Below are 6,092 nucleotides of genomic sequence, written 5' to 3'. Positions count from 1 at the left end.
CCCGACATGAGAATCGAATTTGAGACCCCTAGATCAGCCTCACTTTATCAGTAACAAATTTTCAGCAAAACTAAACATTCCGTATCAAACATCCCTACAATATTCAAAAAATTCCCACATTTACGGGAAAATATCATAACCTGGCAACCCAGTTGTAAGCCAGTCTGTCACGTCGGGTAAACACCCGTATTTAAACTTTATTCAAAATTGAACTTAACGTCATTAACATTAAGTATCAATTTCAATTGTCCTCTTGTACGGTACATTCACATTACCACTATAGAGGTATTTGTGACGTAGTACAATTATGAAATTCTATTATAATTACGTATAATTAATAATTTAATAATTATGTGGTATTTAAATAGTAATTGAGTAATTAAAATTACTTCCTAACTGGTTTTGTGGTTAGGAGTTGCGACAATCGTTAATGATATCCTGGATTCGATTATGATCCCATAAAATTGACTTAGACATTACTGCTGAATTGACATGAGTGTGGGAGAGCCATGCTTTGTCACGAATGGGCCGGCTCGACCGGAGTGATACCACGCCTCACAGAAAACCGACGTGAAACAACGCTTGCTTTGTGTTTCATTGTGTGAATAAGGTTACCGGAGGCCCAATTACCGCCTTCCCAATCTTCCCAATCCCCGATTCCCCATCAACCCTTAAATTCCTAAACCCCAAAAGGCCGGCAACGCACTTGTAACGACTCTAAAGTATCCGTGGACGGCGGCAATTGCTTCCCATTAGGTGATCCGTGAGAAAACACCCAAGTAATACAGTAAGCCTTCAATGATGCTGTAAAAGTGTATCAATTTGTCCGTAAGTTAAAGAGAACCTAATGTTTCCTATCCTGCTCTGTTCTCATTTTAGGGTACGATGAGGCTGGCATGATCATGTTTGATTAAAAGCCTCGAAATTTAATCAATAAAGATAAAAAAATAATATAATAAGCCTTAAATTTTTGACTGGTACTTCTGCCTATATCTCTGTGTAGTGTACACAATCCTGTCCGTTACTTCAACAACCACAGATTATAAAACTGGTCGACGCGGGAACCACGGTCGAATGACAATTCCAAACTTCTTTTGTTGTAAACAAACTTACGATTCAAGGAAGAAATCTTCTGCATTATTTATTGTTTTAAAGATGGTGAAGGTAAAGCCGTGAGGTGACGGTAGAGGAGGTGACATTTACCACCCTTCGTCTTCCCGTGGGTATTGTAAGAACCGATTGTGGAACTGGACATCATCATCATATCAGCCACAAGACGTGACGTGACATGACTTTCAGATAGGCCTTATTTCGAGGGGAGAAAATCAATCAATGACTTCTCCCGCCTTGGTTCACCCGAGAGGGAGTGTCAGACTCTTACTGACTAAAACCAACCTGTTTCTTCTCTTGCTTTGAGCCGGAGCCCCGGTAACCTGTTACTTTGTCCGCAGCTCCGTATATCCAGCGGTTCCCTTGACTGTACATTCTGTTATAACAGGGCAGTAACCCACTGTTATATCCTTTAAAAATACAATCTCCTAATCTGATGGCCAATTAATTGATCCGACAGACAAACTAGACATATAGTTTTGTTGGACTGTACACAAGTTTATTAGTTTTTAACCTTTTAATAAGTAAATAAATAAAAAAAGCGCAGAGATTATAGTAAACGTAACTGACACACGCGGGAAGTGGTGTAAAGATGGTGAATAACCTTCCATGTAACGTCGCCTTACCTTATTTAAAGGAAATATAAAATGCTCTACATTCCTAAAGAATTACAAATTCTAACAGATCGAGTATTGGAATTTAATATCTACGACTATATTATTTAAATTCCAATATGCATTGCCACCAGACACATTTAAGTGTGGGAGAGCCATGCTTCACGCACGGCACGTGTGGGTCGGCTCGACCGGAGAGATACCACGGCTTCACAGAAAACGTGAAATAAGGTTATCGGAGGCACAATTACTCCTTTTCCCAATCTAGGGTGAAGCGAGAGGGAGTGACAGACTCTTACTGACTGCAAATCACCCCATTCCGACTCCTGCTTTGGGTCGAAGCCCCGTTAACAGACTTATCAGGTCTTAAGAATGAAACTCTAACCATCTTGCTTTCTCACTTAACCTACCGTTGTTAAAATGTAGGAAGTAATATTCTAGATTGCTATTTATTTTTAACAAGCTTTTTTCCATGGAAACCGCCATTTTATTATTGTCCAAGAATACTTACTTTTAAATCCGCGCAAATTAAAAACAGTTGAAGATCCTAGCCGGAGGGAAGACTAGCCATAATTGAGGATTATTTCAGAAAACAGTATTATTCTCTTGTTCAATTCACCTTTATAAATAAACAGCAGCTCATGTAGTGTAGATGTCCAGTCAACTGATGGTAGCGGTGACTGTCCAGGCGACACACGTACTTAGGTATCGTCATGAGCTAATGTTCACATGTAAACAGCAGCTCATGTAGTGTAGATGTTCAGTCAACTGATGGTAGCGGTGACTGTCCAGGCGACAAACGTACTTAGGTATCGTCATGAGCTAATGTTCACATGTAAACAGCAGCTCATGTAGTGTAGATGTTCAGTCAACTGATGGTAGCGGTGACTGTCCAGGCGACACACGTACTTAGGTATCGTCATGAGCTAATGTTCACATGTAAACAGCAGCTCATGTAGTGTAGATGTCCAGTCAACTGATGGTAGCGGTGACTGTCCAGGCGACACACGTACTTAGGTATCGTCATGAGCTAATGTTCACATGTAAACAGCAGCTCATGTAGTGTAGATGTCCAGTCAACTGATGGTAGCGGTGACTGTACAGCTGACACACGTACTTAGGTATCGTCATGAGCTAATGTTCACATGTAAACAGCAGCTCATGTAGTGTAGATGTCCAGTCAACTGATGGTAGCGGTGACTGTCCAGGCGACACACGTACTTAGGTATCGTCATGAGTTAATGTTCACATGTAAACAGCAGCTCATGTACGACATTTATTAACGGTGCAGTTCAATAAACTACCGTATCGGTGCTGTACGAGGCGTAGAATTTTGACATAAGCTCCATACAAAATGTGTCAAATGTCTACGGCTCGTAAGCAAATTTACCGATCAGTTTATTGGAACGCGCCGTTTAACTTCATCTTAATACATCGTCCTTTAGGCCCTTTTAATCTTAATTTGTAGGAAAATTACCAGTATAAACAGACCTCCCGTAGCCCTAACTTTTCTTTAAATAAGAGTTCATCTTATATTGGTTGTTGGCTTGTGTACGAAATGAAAAACCAGTATAAACTGACCTCGCACAGGCCAAACTTTGCTTTAAATAAGAGTTCATCTTACATTGGTTATAGGCTTGTGTACAGTAAGGTACGCCACAGTGACTATCTTTTGTTTTTTCTTTTTATTAAGGTGGTGTACTTAATTTATTTTGGTCGATGTTGTAATTAAAAATGTTCCTTTTCTCTATTGAGTCCAATGTTTTAAGTATAAGCGATTGGAAGTTAATGAAAAAGTATCTCTTGTTTTGTATCAATAAGGTATTGATCATCTATTGATGAGAATATTAAACAAAAATTGAAACATAATACGAAGCCAAGTCAGAGCAGTGCTATTAGATTTGAAGGCCTAATCCTCCCTTCTCCTATCCACATTCCCCGAATATTCAATCTCTAAAATCCTCAAAAGACCCGCAACCCGCAAGCAACGTCATCGCAACTCCACTGATGTTGCGGGTGTCCATGCCTAGGCACTGATTTCTCAAGTGACCCAAGTGTTCACCGTCCTATTTCATTAAAAATCACCTAAAAGTAAACGTATCCTTTATTACTTTTAATTCAAAAATAAAACACATGACCATTTATTAAGTTATTTTCGAGTTAAAGTCGCACAAATAGCATAACAAACACCATATAACACCCACAGACAAAATAAACTACGTGTAACGCACAAGGGCGCCCTCCAGCTAGGTAGCGTGATGATATCGGCAAGGTGGCTGGTAGTAGTTGGATGCCTAGAACTGAAGATCAAGCTCAGTGGCGTGCTATTCTCCAATGAACAAGTATAGGCTGATGATGATGATGATGGAACGTGCAACGGGTAGCGGGTTCGATTCTCGCACGAAGCAAATCTTTGTGTGATGAATTATTGTTTCGGGTCGGGTGTGTTTGTAAACGCTAGGTAGCGTCACAGAAGAAAATCCTAGTGCGGGGGCAATAAAAAATGGCTTTAAAAATACTACTTTAACACCCACATACAAAAATAAAATCAATTGTATATGTAAATCAATTACTTGCGAGCATTTATCAAAGGCTTTAGGTAACAGATAGTGACGCTATACAGCGTGTAACAAAATGACCATATACATCAAGACAGCATTAAAGAACACAGGCTATGAATATGAATCTGCTACCCAAAGTTTCAGCTTAAAATAAATCATACAAACATGTCATAACACTAGCAGGGATCACTCGCTCATTACAGAAACATTTCTTAGTATAGTGAATCTGATCACATAGTTTTACAGCTGTATCTACCTACATCTTCATAGCATAGGTTTCATAGTACATTTTATGTATTGGAAAAGCCTCAAGCTGCTTCATCATCACCATCAGCCTATAAGTGGCCATTGCTAACCAAAGGCCTCTTCTCGCACGGAGAAGGTTTGTGCATTGATCACCACGCTTGCTCAATGCGGGTTGGAAGCAAGAATCAAGCTACTTAAAGGATGATGCCAGAGTTTCTATAAAATCTGGTCCCACCTTCCAATAGCTATGTGTGTTACATCATTGGATAGATAATTTTGAGCTGAATAAAAGTTACTATGGCGCCAAGTTCCAAATCTTAGTCAGTTCAGAGTTATTCTTTAGGTATAAAACATGGTAGTTTTATCAGTAGCCAAGTAATGCTATTTAACGTCATAATTGCATTTGTGCTTTATCCTTTGTCTGGCAGTCGCACTGGTACCACTCGAAGAAGAAATGAAGCAGTCCAACAGATATACCCATTTTTTTATGGGGAAAAGTCATCCAATGGCTTCTCGCGGCTTAGATGAGGCGAGAGGAAATGTCAGACTCTTATTGACAAAAACCACCCCGTTCCTATCTGTTTTTCAAGCCGGAGCCCCAGTAAACTCGCTAGGTAGTCCGCAGCTCCGGATCAGGCATCAGCCCTACTGGGTGGTCTGATGGCTCTTTTAGGCGCGTGCTGAATACAGCTATACTGGCAAAATGTAAAACTGGATCCCATATGTAGGTATTGTGGTGATTAAATTTGATATTTCACTTGATATAATAAACGGTCTGCCGAATGGTAGCTTGATACTATAATTGAGAGCGTCGCGTCGCCTACGCGGTGTGCCGACATCTTTATTTGCAAGAATGAATCAAATGTTCTAGCGTGAACTGTAGTAGAGATTTATGGGTTCCTTATAAATTGAATTGATTTTTATATCAGCGTTTTATTAGTCGGTTAAAGTCGTTATAATTTAACTTAATGATTTAGTATTTCGTTTGGAATGGCCATGCCTTACGTTCGTATGACGGAAGTATTTTAATCGCTCGCACTACACTAAAGTTCTCGACAATTTTTTTTTATTCATTATTATGATATCGTTACTGTTTGACGAGGAACTCGACTAGTTTCAAGCTACTGGCGACTCGAATTTCACGCCCATCGCGCCCTCTGCCTGGAATAACTAAGCCGATAACATAAATGATAAATGATATTTATTTCTGTGAATAGGTTATAAAATAACACTTTTACACGTCAATATTTCAAATATCTAGATGAAGCCGGCATTTCCTAACGGACTACTCAGAGAAGAAATGCCGAAACAAACATAGAGGGCATTGTCTTTTTTAAAATCCATACAATGAAATAGAGGATAATGTGAGAGAACCGTGCAAGTTGATTCTGTAGTGGTCTTTAGAGGAAAGAACCACAACAGTATGAGCGGACCTGTTCAGATGGCAGCACGCATGTGTCATAATAATATTAATTCAGTATATCTCAAAAAGTTATAAATTTTCTTTGTGTTCAGAAGCCTATAGAAAAATAATTGTCTTTTAACTAAGACGAAATATTTA

The 6,092-nt window shown here is 39.3% G+C and overlaps 1 protein-coding gene across 3 annotated transcripts in view; it reads right to left on the bottom strand.

Annotated features, from left to right (window-relative positions):
- LOC118279920 (T-complex protein 1 subunit epsilon) overlaps positions 1 to 6,092 on the bottom strand; it is a 324,585-nt gene that overhangs the window by 119,410 nt on the left and 199,083 nt on the right. The gene's annotated exons all lie outside the window — the stretch shown is intronic.

Source organism: Spodoptera frugiperda, chromosome 22, assembly GCF_023101765.2.
Source record: "Spodoptera frugiperda isolate SF20-4 chromosome 22, AGI-APGP_CSIRO_Sfru_2.0, whole genome shotgun sequence".
NCBI classification, from domain to species: Eukaryota; Metazoa; Arthropoda; class Insecta; order Lepidoptera; family Noctuidae; genus Spodoptera; species Spodoptera frugiperda.
This window is presented reverse-complemented; position numbering and strand designations above follow the sequence as displayed.